Here is a 14,091-nt window from a genome sequence, read left to right as displayed (position 1 = left end):
TAGTGGAGAATCTAATAACTTATAATTGCTAAGTAGTATTGAATGTAAGTATTTAGAAATATTTATAGCAAATGTAATGGGATAGAAATATATGTGAATTTGATTGTGTCAAAGTCATAGGAAGTGGTACGGTACTATAGTTTGCTGCCTGCCTTCATAATTTAAGGAAATGCTAAATTGCATTTACAGGATACTTAAAGATGTATTTTTTTTCCCTATACAAGTTCACAGACCCTTGAATTTTATCCATGGACCCAATGAACATCAGCATACAGCCCATGCTGTGTGCTTCCTCTGGCATCATATCAAAGGTACTTAATTGTCTGGTTTACTACTTTCAGTGATATTAGGATTGATCAGCAGGTCAGGTAGTATAAGTCTGATCCACTGATTAGACATTTTCCCATCAGCCTTTCTCCTAATGGCTTTAGGATTCATTGATGATGCTGTCTAGATCTCTAGTTTGATTAGAGCTTGCAAAATGGCAGTTTCCTAATTCTGTCATTCTTTCTGCCTGCAGTATTGCCCTGAAGAAAAAGGTAGTTACCCTGAAATCCAAGTCATAGGATAAAAGCTTGATTAACTCAATTTTCAGATAATGACCTAGTTTCCTAGCCATTCCCAATGGTGATCAATAGGCTTTGTTTGCTTTTTGGTTTTGGTTTTGGCTTTGGTTTTTGGTTTGAAGTACATTGTGGATTACAGGAAACTTATTTATTTGATCTATTTCAATCAATTGCAGTCATTATTCTCTTTGATGTTCAGTTTATTCAATGTTAGGCCAGTGTGAGCCCCTCTAGAAGGGCTTCTATGTCCTTTTGAAATGACCACATTAGTCTTTGGCAGATCTCTCTTTTTGGCACAGCAAGATGTCCCAGGCTCAGCTTGTACCATACCTAGTCCAGAGTTGGAATAAGGAATTTTTCCAAGAATCTTTTGTTTCTTTTACTGGGAAATAGTATTTCAAAACAAGAGTCTAGACATTAAGAATATTATTGCTATTAGGTTGCCATTATTTCTAGGTCTTTTCAGTGGAGAGAACTATGAAATGTTTATTTATTTATTTATTTATTTTTAAGATTTTATTTATTTGACAGAGAGAGACACAGCCAGAGAGGGAACACAAGCAGGGGGAGTGGGAGAGGGAGAAGCAGGCTTCCTGCTGAGCAGGGAGTCCGATGCGGGGCTCGATCCCAGGACCCTGGGACCTGAGCCGAAGGCAGACGCTTAACGACTGAGCCACCCAGGCACCCCGAAATGTTTATTTTTTAAAAGGTAAAAGTGAATTATAAGTTTATATGATTTCTAGTTGACATTTCAGTGTACAGAATTTTTCTCACCTTCTTTGACTTTATACCTGAGGTGGTTCCTTTTACACTTATAATGTTAGTTCCTGAGATGGTAAGGTAATGGCTTATTTGTTGTAGTCCACAATATATACATAATCGTTTCAAAATAACCATACCAATATTACAGCTAGCAATAAATCCATTGCATTTAGTTTAAGATTTATTTGCAGATCATTTTCTTCCTTTGAAATATTTCTCACTAAACATCTACAATCAAAATATTGCATTGTAAAGCCACTTAAAATAATTATTTTCTCTGTGTGGTTATGCCAACATATTGATATATAACTAGTTTTTTTCAGTTTGCATATAATTTACAGATTGTTTTTATCTTTTTTGATTTAAAAAATTGCATAATTGTTTTATGTGAGTCCAAACTAAAACCTATAAAAAAGATTCACTCAAAAAACTTTGGCTTCTGTCTTTGTCTCCTTGACCCTATCTCCTTGCTCCCTCTGTGGTTAACCTTTTTTTTTTTTTTTTTTTTAAGTTTTGGTTAATTGTTTCAATGTTGCTTAGTGAAAAATTATATCTATCTAATTTGTATATAGATGATGTATACGTATTATATAGAAATCTATCTATATAATATGTATACATATTTATATTTCATTCTTGTACAAAAGAAAGCACTATAAACACTGCTCTGCACTTTGCTTTTTCCATTGAGTGAAATGTATTTGTGATTACTCCATATTACATATAAAGATTGTCCTAATTCCTTTTTAAGTACATAGACTCCACTGTGTGGATGCAGCACAGTTTTTCAACCAATTACCTATTGATTGTCCATAGATTCTTATTTTAAGGTTTTTATTGCTAATCAGTATGATGTAATGGGCAGAAGTAACAGAAATTGCACTTTAAATTTTCAGAATTTATAACTGTCCAGCCGTGAATCACAGTAGTCTAGCAGATTGGTTGCAGCTTAAGATAGTGGAAAAGTGCTTAGAAGTAAAACAGATCAGAATGGCTTGAAGTCCAGTTCGCCCCAACCCCTGATTTCACCTCTGTGAGTTTCCATTTCTTCACCTTTAAAAAGTGGTAAGGGTGGTGCCTGGCTTAAGCATCAGACTCTTGATCTCAGCTCAGGTCTTGAGTTCAGATCTCAGAGTTGTGAGTTCAAGCCCTGTATTGGACTACTTAAAATAAATGCATGCAGGCATACATGAATAAATGAATAAATAAATAACGATAAGGGAATCTACCTCTCACTGTTGTTAGGATTGGTACAGACCACAGGACACAACATATGCAAAGCAGCAGAACATCTGACCTGGAATATGCCCCTGTAAAATCATAGCTATTATTAATATTAATTTTATTGATGTCCTCAGCATAAGACAGGGAGTCCCTAATGGGTCTCAGCCCTTTATTGGTATTTTGTTTTATGTTTTTTGATGGGTGTGCTCATTAGTCCCTCTCCCTACCCCTAGCAGCACAGTTACAGGGAGGAGGGATGCTAATGGGAGAAGTAACTCACCTTGAATCTGTTCTCCAAAAGCATTGCCTGTCAATATGTTTAAAGATGGTCTTTTAACCTGCGTATTAAGATTTCAGTGGAAATAAAGAGTTAGAAGTATGACAACAAGACTGGAGCACCCTAGGAAGTGACCAGAGAGTGGAAGTTTGTTTTCTAATGGCTCTTCACACCAAAGACTCCAACTGACCCCACCCAGGGTCATACCCTCCCTGATGTTCAAATTTGGCAGCCTCCCACTGGCCCCAGGGTGGCCTGGCATGCCTTATTAGCTTGCTCTCCTGTGTCAAGATCATGCTCAAGCAGGATGATCTGGGAGTCTCCCTCTGAAGCAGGTTACTGCCATCCCAGAGACCTCAAATTCCCTAAGCCCTGTCCTGGAATGATTCCTTCTGAGCATTTATTTCATCCTTCACCCCTAGCCTAAGAAGCTACTGGAAGGAGGAGAAAGGAATTAAGAAAGAACTAATCTTGGAATACTTCCTTGAGGGGATAAATTCTGAGCAGAGTTTTTAAGAAAGAGGGAGAATGGGATCCCAGTAGATGAAGGCAGGCCTCCTATTAATGATGCTTCCATGCTTCACTAGACAGAAAACGAGCTTTGGAGTCATCCTAAATACCTAATGGACTTTGGCTGCAGTCTGTCACCTCTCAGAACCTCTGTTTTCTCACTTGTAAAATATGGTTATAAAAACTGTAATACTTCTAGTCCAAAGCATTGTTATGAGGAGCCAGTGAGATTCATAATGTCTTGTGCTTGACAAAGAAGAATAGAAGCTCAGGAAATGTGAATTTCCTTTCTACCTTTTCCCTTTTTCAAGGAATTACCCACCACATCTTAAAAAATAAAACTAGGTTGGGGCGCCTGGGTAGTCGGTTAAGTGTCTGACTCTTGATTTTGGCTCAGGTTATGATATCAGGGTTGTGAGATCGAGCCCCATGCCCAGCTCCGCACTGGGCTTGGACTCTGCTTGGGGTTCTCTCTCTCCCTCTGCCCCTCCCCCTGCCACCTCTCTCTCTCTCTCTCTCAGTCTCTCTTTCTCTCTAACAAAATAAAATAAAAAATAAAACTAGGTTGTTATAATTCCAGTAAGAACTGAAATTTCTTGGGTGGCATGGGCATATCTTATCTCAAATTCTAAGAACTTTGTATTAGTATCAGTGATACTAGCCTTACTTTGCACATAATAGATGAGAGGCTTTGATAGCTTGTCCGTGATTATATGCAGGGCCTTAGCTAGCCGATAAGTTAGCTTTTGTATAAATTAGGAAATAGTGCTCTTCCACTTGGATTCAATCCTGTGGGCGCACGCATGGCAGGTGGGGCGAGGCTGGGTTCAGTCTCCCCTCACCCCCTTGCCTCATCACTGTTGAGCCGTACACAACTTGCATGGCTATACCCAGAGGCCCTGGTCTCATGATAAAATTCCCACTTAGATTTGTCTTACATTCAGACCACATCCTTTCCAGTGTCACCTGGGAGTTCATTTCTTCTTAGTTCCTATAGGATCCTGCTCCATTGATTATCTTTTCTCTCTGTCTTATCTCCAGTCTCTCCCCTCTCCTTCTCTTCTAGCTTTTCCTTCCTAGCTGATACACTCAATCAAATCTCTACACTTGGGTACCACTAGGATTGGAACAAATCATTGTTCATAATATCACCCCTCCGCCCCCCGACCAGTGCCTGGCTCCAAACCTGGCACTATGAATAGGCCTTCTAAGCAAATGCTTGTTCATAACCCCCATAGTCATTACAGTAGCTACCTTGTATCATAGCCAAGCCTTTACTGTCCTACCTGCTGTCCTCAGAGCCTAGAAAGTTGCTTCGCACACAGTAATCATTCTTTGGCGTGGAAGAACAATTTTTTCCCGAGAGCAATCATCTTAAGCAGGCACTAGAGGGCAGCAGGAGATCACACATGGTCTTTTTTCTTCCTCTTCCCCCCCCCCCCCCCCCCAGTTATCCCATTACTGGCTGCAGAGCACCTTATCTCACTAGAGACAGGAATAAATGATAAGTTGCAATGCTGACTATTCCCTTAACAGCAAGAAGATAAAAGTCTGGGAAGAGGGAGAGGGAGCCTGGGTACATCTTAGTCTGTGGGAAGGCCCACTTCTGGGTCCACTGAGCTGTACTGGGTTTCTTCACTCTGCCCCTTAACTTTCTTTAGGACAAGTAACACAGCAGAGCCATGCGGATATTTTAGTACTTAAAAAAAAAATCTATCTAAACAATTCTAATTTGCAAACAAACAAACGACATTAGCCACTACCATGGGGTACTGGGTAGTATCCAGGGGTCCCTCTCCCTGCCATGCGCAGAGTATGACTTTCCGAATATTTAACTGCTTCCTCAGAGGTTTAACTGCTTTCGCTTGAAATAGGAAAGGTTATACTATCACTTGTAAGGTTATACTATGTCACTCTGAGCCTCAGTCTCCTCGTCTATAAAAGGGGGCAATGATCCCTACTTTGTAGCATGATAGCAAGAACCGTATGAGATCATAAGTGTAAACCAGCTAGGGCTGCATCTTTTATCTGACACTCAGAGCAGTTCAAAGAGGAATTAGTGTCCCCATTTTACAAATGAGGAAACCAAGGTTGGAGAGGTAGTGACTTGCCCAGAAGGATCCTAAATCAGGTAGTCTTAACTCAGCTCTGGACTTAAGTGTTCGATTCTACCTTTGTCTACTGAACTGTCTACCTTAGTCTACTGTGTTCCATTAAGTAGGGAGTGGGTAGTTTAAAGAGAAATTCCTAACAGTGTGGTTAAATCACCAGCAGATAACAAGGGAAGATTTACAGATCCAGACTTGCATAAAAATTGAATAATGCTGAGGTGAAGACCAAGGGCTAGAATAAACAATTCTTTTTTATTTAAATTTGGTTAGCCAACTTTTAGTGCATCATTAGTTTCAGATGTAGTGTTCAATAAATTATCAGTTGCATATAACACCCAGTGCTCATCACATCACGTGCCCTCCTTAATGCCCATCACCCAATTACCCCATCCCCCCACCCACCTCCCCTTCTGCAACCCTCAGTTTGTTTCCTATAGTTAAGAGTCTCTCATGGTTTTTCTCCCTCTCTGATGACTTCCCATTCTGTTTTCCCTCCCTTCCCCTACGGTCCTCTGCCCTGTTTCTTATATTCTACATATGAGTGAAACCATATGATAATTGTCTTTCTCTGATTGACCTATTCTGTTCAGCATAATACCCTCCAGTTCCATCCACATCGATGTAAATGGTAAGTACTCATCCTTTCTGATGGCTGAGTAATATTCCATTGTATATATGAACCACATCTTCCTTATCCATTCATCCTTTGATGGACATCTGGGCTCCGTCCATAGTTTGGCTATTGTGGACATTGCTGCTAGGAACACTGGGGTGCAGGTGCCCCTTTGGATCACTACATTTGTATCTTTGGGGTAAATACCTAGTAGTGCAACTACTGGGTCCTAGGGTAGCTCTATTTTTAACGCCTTGAGGAACCTCCATACTGTTTTCCAGAGTGGCTGTACCAGCTTGCATTCCCACCAACAGTGTAAGAGGGTTCCCCTTTCTCCACATCTTTGTCATCCTTGCCTCCCATCCTTGTTGTTTCCTCTCTTGTTAATTTTAGCCATTCTGACTGGTGTGAGGTGGTATCTCATTGTGATTTTGATTTGTATTTCCCTGATGTCCAGTGATGTTGAGCATTTTTCATGTGTCTGTTGGCTATTTGTATGTCTTCTTTGGAGAAATGTCTGTTCGTGTCTTCTGCCCATTCATTGACTGGATTATCTGTTTTTTGGATTGTTGAGTTTGAGAAGTTCTTTATAGAGTTTGGATACCAGCCCTTTATCCGATATGTCATTTGTGAATATCTTCTCCTATTCTGTGGATTCCCTTTTAGTTTTGTTGACTGTTTGTTGTGCAGAAGCTTTTTATCTTAATGAAGTCCCAATAGTTCATTTGTACTCTTTTTTTTTCCCCCTTGCCTTTGGAGACATGCCTAGCAAAAAGTTGCTGTGGCCGAGGTTGAAGAGGTTGTTGCCTATGTTCTCCTCTAGGATTTTGATGGATTCTGGTCTCACATTGAGGTCTTTCATCCATTTTGAGTTTATCTTTGTGTATGGTGTAAGAAAATGGTCCAGTTTCATTCTGCATGTGGCTGTCCAATTTTCACAGCACCATTTATTGAAGAGACCATCCTTCCCCATTGGATATTCTTTCCTGCTTTGTCGAAGGATTAGTTAGTCATAGAGTAGAACAAATGATTCTGATGATGCTCTGGACACCCTAGAATTTGTAAATTCCTCATTGGGTTCTGTATCTCATTGATCCTCCAAATATTCTAAGATTTAGGTACTAACATTATCAACGTTATACAGATGAGAAAATGGAGCCTCAGAGAATTTAAGTGACTTGTCCAAGGTCACTCACCTGGCAATGGGAGAAGTGGAATTCAAACCCAGGCAAGTCACTGTGCTATAGCCACGCCTCTGCAATTGGGCTTATTACTTGTGTATTTTGGGTAGAAACTGTGAATTAGGTTGGATCAGGAGATCAGTTGTCCCAGAATTCGGCAGTTTTGTAGACCTGTCTTCTTTTTAGTGTCTCCACTGTTGCCTTCCCATCTGTTGCTTAAATATGTGCACCCACACACACAACATTTATCCATACTGAGACACATAAACGTTACCAGAAGCCACTTGAGAATGCCCCACATTTCCTGGGATCAGGAGTTCATTCACCTAGTTAGTTGATCAATCTTAGCATGACCTGCAAGTAGGGGGCAGGCCTGAGTACCTCAGATAGGGCGTCCAAATACCATAAAGTGCATAATTCCGGGTCTGGGTCTGACGCTTAGGTGGAGAAATGCAGTTTCTGGATGGGAAGCCGCCTAGATTTAACGAAGCTGTCCCATAATGGAACTGGAGGCCTAAAAACATAATGAATTTTACATCATTAGAAGTTTCAAAAAGAAGTTAGAGGATGATTTGGTGGTGAATGAAACGTTAGATGGGATTTCTGACTAGGTGAACTTTAAAATGCCTTTTACCCCTGAGATGCTTTAGCCCATGGAAAGGGTGGGGGAGCCTGGAGGTGTTGTCTGGGAGTGGCAGGAACAGAGAAGGCCCAAGTGTTTGCAACAGAGACAACTCACTGTGTGAGAGTGAGAATTAGTGCTACCTGCTATCATTTATACGTCAATAAAGTAAGGTTAACACCATCTGCCTTTGGGGCAATGGTGATAAATTGAGATAGTGAGTTTGAAGTCCCATAAGTGTTACAGGAATGGAAGGGTTACAGGGAAAGAGGCTCATGTTCATCTATTCCTTTATTCAGGTATTTACCTGCAAACCAACTACACTACATCAGATAGTGGACTCTATGCTGGGATGCAGATGATCACTAAAATAAGCCATGGTCCTCACTTTAATGGAGCTCAAAGTTTAGTTGGGAAGACAGATATTAATTAAACATTAACTAAAATTAAAAATGTGATAAACACTATGATGATGATGATGTAAATGGTTCAGTTGATAATACAAATTGAGAGTAATCACGATGAATATATGTATGTTCCAAAGTATAGATGTGAGTTAGTTCCCACAGTCCTTTTAATGTATTCAGTGCGATCATCTTCCTTAGCTCCTAGATGACGATTTTAGCAGGGTACATCTAATCTGTTTTCACTATTATGGAATAGACAGTGATAGACATTTTAAGTTGCTAACACAGTTTCCAGCCGGGAGTTAGGATTTAATCAGATTTCTAAAGCTGACAAATCAAGTCTCCTTGCCCTCCCCAGTGGTGGGGGCATTAAGAGATTGGAACAACATTGGCCTCCATTCTGTTTTTCTACCACACATTTCTTTTTCCTCTCCCTGCATGGTCAAAAGCAGAGGAGTGGTAAGGATTAGGAAGGTCATCCTTGCCGTGGTCCCCTTATATCTGTCTCTGTGTTCTCTGCTCCTGACAGTTTTTAAAGCTAGCTCTTCCTCTTGGGGGCTTTTTCAGGCACTTTTCCAAAGGCCTGGGATGATGTATTTTCTCACTGGCTGGCTGCTACCAATCCCCCCTGCCCCACCTATGTTTCTCTGGTGGCCTAGCTCACAGGGATTTTCACTGGGGGGGGACCCCTCAATCTTTGTTAGAATTCCTCTTGGGTAGGACTTAGAAGTATTCGAGGCCTCTCTTTCTCCTGTGTGGCTCACACCTGGTACAGGGGAAAGACTCGAGCGTTTTTCACATTGTGCAGCCCATCCTGTTCTGCTGCTGCAGGCCACTGGAGTGTTTGCCGGTGGAATAGGACCCTGGTCCACTATCTTCCCAGCTGTGGGGAACACACAGCAAGTTCTCCGGGAGGCACTCTTGAGGCTCCTTCTTCAGAACAGGATTAGAAGGTAGCATGCTCTACACGTCTCACCTGGGGCGCTGGAAACTCTAAACATGAGCTAACAGCCTGTCTCAAACAAATCTCTCCTAAATCCCTCCTGCCTATTCTCTGACCTTGTTTTATTTCCTTGTTCTGGCTGATGTTTCTGGAGTTATGAAACCAGTTAGGATTCCCCTCCTTTGTAAGTTCTGCATATTGGGGCTTGGTTTGGGGATATTTCATTTCTATTCTATCTTGGTGTCTCGATGGAAATTTCAACTGTAACATCCTGTTACAACAGTAGCACTAAGAATTGTAACAACCACAGCAGCAACAATGGCAACAACTAACATGGACTGAGTGCTTAACCTTTGCCAGGCACCTTATTTGATCCTCACAAGAACTCATTCATTCAGTCAGGGTGGTGCCATGACTTAGGAAGGGCACACTGACGATGCAGGACCTTAACTGTTAGGCTGGGAAGATTGGGTTGCACAATGCACGAGCACAAGGCCTTTCAGCTGGCTCCTTTCCCTTTGTTAAGGCTATTTGTGTGGGTCCTTGAGTCAGGCTTCGGAGCAATTGCTTTCCTCCAACAGGAGACAGTGACTCCGCCTAAGAAATGATCCCATTTCAGCAATTCCTGGGAGGCCATTGCTGTAATAAAGGCCATTCTTTATGATATAAAAGTCTCACCCTCTTTCCCCCACCCTTAACGTTTCTAATTTGAGCCCCTCTGGTCCCTGTGGAGCCTTTAAATGCTTCAAGTGCAAGCCTATTGCCAAAGCAAGCCTGTCTGACTTGGGAGGCAGTGCCCTGCACTGTTGCCGAATATTGAACAAACATTCGCACAGCTTTGGCTCTCCCAGGAGCCCTTAGTCTGCTGCCTTTGTTTTGTTTTCTGGATGAGGGCAAGCAGTGCCATCACCTCCTGCCGAAAAGCCCTGGCTGCCCTCCCAACAAGGAGTTGTCACTTCAACTGAGGCTGCTGCTTTTTTTTTTTTTTTTGGTGGCAACAAAATAATACCCAGCAGGAATTTGGGAGGAGAAAAAAGAGAGTTCAGTTGGCAGGTTCTCAAATGAATGGGTTGTAGTGTCATTGGAACTGAATTGGGTTTAAAACCAGACATGATCCTATTTTGGAAGCATTGTTCAGAGGGATGGGAAATGTGAACAGAGGATAAGTCTCTTCAAAAATGCTCTTTATCCTTGCCTGTTAAAGACAGCCTGTTTTAACTGAACTCTCCCATCCCCTCAATGGCAAGGGCCTATGTGAAAACCCAGAGGAGGCCAGAACAACTGGCAAATTGATCAGCTATTCATCTGTAAAGCTTCCAATTGAGAAAGCTAATTTTACTTTGGAAAGAGGTTGTCCCTTGATTACAAGCCATCAATTGTCAGTTTGAAATTCACAAATCTTTGCTCTTAGACTTATCGATGCTCTGATAAGATAGTGCAGTGATCACAGTCTATAACTGTATATCCAACAAATATTTATTGAAACTACTACTGAAAGCCTAAAGGTTCTATGTGAAGTGGATATGAGAATCAGCAAAACTAATACTGTCTTTGTCCTCATGGAGTTTACAGTCTGGAAGCATTGAGAGGTGATGGATAGAACAGGATGCTACGAGAATCTTTAATATGATGCCCTATGTAGATTGGTAGCATGGGGATGGAGTTCAGGGAAGGCTTTTCTGAAGAATTGGCACTTGAACTAAAGATGACTTTAGCCACAGAGTGAGGTTGGATCAGAAATAATTAGCTTTCACAATTGTAATGTCTACAGAGGAATAATTAATGGAATGGTTAATGGTCTTCCCTGTTGTAACTCTCATCCAGATCATAATTTAAGCATGATACAATCTTTACAAAAAGGATCATTGTTAATAAATGTGCATGGAAGATAGACGTAAATCTCTTTCTCTGTTTAGGTCTCAGGTTCTTCATTTGTTGAGCAATGGGGTTAGACCAGGTGACTCTCAAGTGCCCTCCTTTTGCAAAACCAGCCCTTAAGTTCAGCTCTGAATTCTATATCACTACTGCAAGGCAGTTGTCAGCCTAGACTATGGGCTTTTAACTCACCTGTTGGATTGATAGATGGAAAAAAAAAAAAGATTTATTGGGAAAAAAAAAAAAAAAAACAGACCAGCAAAGATCTATAGCTTGTTTTGTTGTAAATGGATAATTTTATCTTTAACCCAGTGGCTATGAATGTTTGTTTGATCAAGGGAATTTTTACTCCCAGCACCACATTTCGTTCCCAATTAAATTATGTGTATATGGCAAGATGCTGTGAGGGAAAGGCCATCTATGTTTTACAATATGAGATTAAAATGTGGTTTAAGTGATAAATTGGTTAACAAAAGAGACTGGGATCATGTGCTGAAAGGAACACTAACTCACCATCTGACCTTGGAAAGTCTTTCTTCGGGACACAATTTCCCCTTGTTTAAAATGGGAGGGTTGTACCAGATTAGCATTTTCCAAGGTATGCTTTTTCAATAGTTTTTGAAAGATGTTTTATGGAGAAAAGATGCCCCACTCAATTTTTTCTCATTGGAGATTCACAGTTTAAGTGTATCGATGGCCTAATTGATTCCAGTGTTTTTACTTTAATCCATTATACTGCCACATTCCTCTGTGACCAAAGATAGATTCTCCTTCTGAGACTCAGTTTCCCCAGCTATAACCTAGGACTGGAGCAGAAGTGCCCAAACTTATTCTGTAAAGGATCAGACAGTCACTATTTTAGACTTTGTGGGCCATAGCATCTTTGTTGCAACTACTCAATTTTGCCATTGTAGTCATACACAATACGTAAATGAATGAAGGTGCCTGTGTTCCAATAAAATTTTATTTACAAAAAAAAGGCAGAGGGCTGAATTTGACTCATGTATCACTTAGTTTACTGACCTCTGGATCAGAATGTGAGTTAACTACCCCCCTAATGTCCTTGCAGCTCTGATTGCCCTCTGACCTTCTCCCCTCAATGGTTATTCTCTCCCAAGTTTGAAGTCACCCTTCTCCAAAACTGTTCCTCTGGCCTGCCCTTCCAAAAGTCATCATCATCTTCTTCTTTCAACTTGTCTGTATGTAAGACTGTCTCTGTCTGCCCAGCTGCTCAGATGCCTTCCTCTCAGCTTTGTTTTGTTTATCTTAGTAACTACCCTTCTTTAATCCCTCTGAAGGATTGCTTAGCTGGAATTTGCCTTGTCTTCCTCCCTCAGAGCCTTTGATCTGATGCTCATAAGCATTTGCTGACAGCCAGACAGAAAAGGTGGAGCCCAGATCCCAGGCCCGAGGGCCCAGAGAGTAATGAATGGAGGCTGCATTTATTTGTATTTCTAATTGGCAAGCCCATTTCCAGATCAGCTGCATGTCACTGCAAGCTGAGAGCTAGAGTAGGAGATAACCCTACTTTTTTCTCTCAGGCCTCGGTGCCCAGGGCCCCTGTTTCCACCGAGGCAGGAGCATGCCTTAACTTTACCAGGCTTGGAAGAAGCTGTCATTTGGACCAAGTTCTGCCCCTTATTGCAGGGCCCCCCTGTTTTGCCACTCAGATTATGCATTGCACAAGTTTGAAAACACCATCCATACAGTCTGTGATGTAAATGGAACTCTCTGGGTTGTACAAATCACTTTGCTTTTTCGAGCTTCTTGATATAGCCATAGACTATTCTCTTCTTACGAAGTCTTATGTAGAAGGCCAGTCTTTAAAAGAGATAAAGTGGAACTGCTCTATTTGAAACTGAGATGTGGGTTTAGAGTTTCATCTACCCAGTTTCCCTCTTGCCCTCTGCAACCATCTGTTGAAATGTTGCTTGGGATCCATAGAATTCCTCAGAAGGATTTTAGAACCTCTAGACTAGATCATGAATGTCATTGTAGCCATTCAGAGTTCTATAATATTCCTCTTTGACTAAGTCTCAAGTACATCCCTAGCACTATGCTGAACACTGAAGCAGAGGTGGGGAGCTGGAGGTAGGAGTGGGAGACATGGTCCCATCTCTAAGAGCTGATCATATGGTTGGAGAGGTCAGCAGAAAATGGGATGAAAAATATGAGCTTAACAAGATTAGGGCTTATAAACAGAAATAGAGAAGAAGGGCTAGAGCAAGGAGAAAAGACTTCCTGAAGAGGGTGACATTGGAATGGAGCATTGATTGGTGATAAACATTTTAAGAGGCAGAGGGGAAGAGTAGGGCAGGTGAACAAAGACACAGAGGTGGGAAATGCTAGTTGTATGGATCAGGGGAGACAGCACAGAATGGAGCATGGGTAATTAGATCTCAGTGTGCACATGAGGAAGGCAGAAAAAGAAGTTTGAACAAGGGAACAGATGAGCGCAGACAGAAAGGGGAAATCATTTCTTTTCCAAACAGGTCCACCTCCTTCTGTCTTATTTACCACTCATAACTGTTTTGGTTAGTATTATAACTGCATTTTACAGAATTAATCCTCATAAGCCTTGGGATATTAAGAGACCTTCCCAAGGTACCTTGCTATTATCAAGCAGAATTGGGATTTACATGGAAATTGACTTGACTTCAGCTTGTGTTTCCCCCATTACATGAAACTTCTTGGAAAATATAGGACTGGAGCAAGTTTTCAAAAGAAAGGTAGAATTTGTGTAAATTGACCGTAAACAGGAATTCCTTGTTGGGAAAAATACCTTTGAATATTTACATCTTACAGGGCCCTTGGAGAATCCTCTTATCCAACCAATCAACTTTAAATATGGAAAAAGTGAGGCCCAGAGAAAGTAAGTAAGGGGCTATTGAATATGAATAGTAAAACAAGACACCATTCTGACATCTGAGTCATCATGCCAGTGCTCTTTCCAAGGCATCATGAGCAAACCACTCTATCATCTTTTTTCTTTTCCATGGG

The 14,091-nt window shown here is 41.2% G+C and overlaps 1 protein-coding gene across 3 annotated transcripts in view; it reads left to right on the top strand.

The window, feature by feature from the left end:
• ASTN2 (astrotactin 2) overlaps positions 1-14,091 on the top strand; it is an 865,697-nt gene that overhangs the window by 671,283 nt on the left and 180,323 nt on the right. The window lies entirely within an intron of this gene.

This window comes from Neomonachus schauinslandi, chromosome 13 (assembly GCF_002201575.2).
Source record: "Neomonachus schauinslandi chromosome 13, ASM220157v2, whole genome shotgun sequence".
NCBI lineage: Eukaryota > Metazoa > Chordata > Mammalia > Carnivora > Phocidae > Neomonachus > Neomonachus schauinslandi.
The sequence above is the reverse complement of the archived record's forward strand: the minus strand, read 5'-3'. Positions and strand labels throughout refer to the sequence as shown.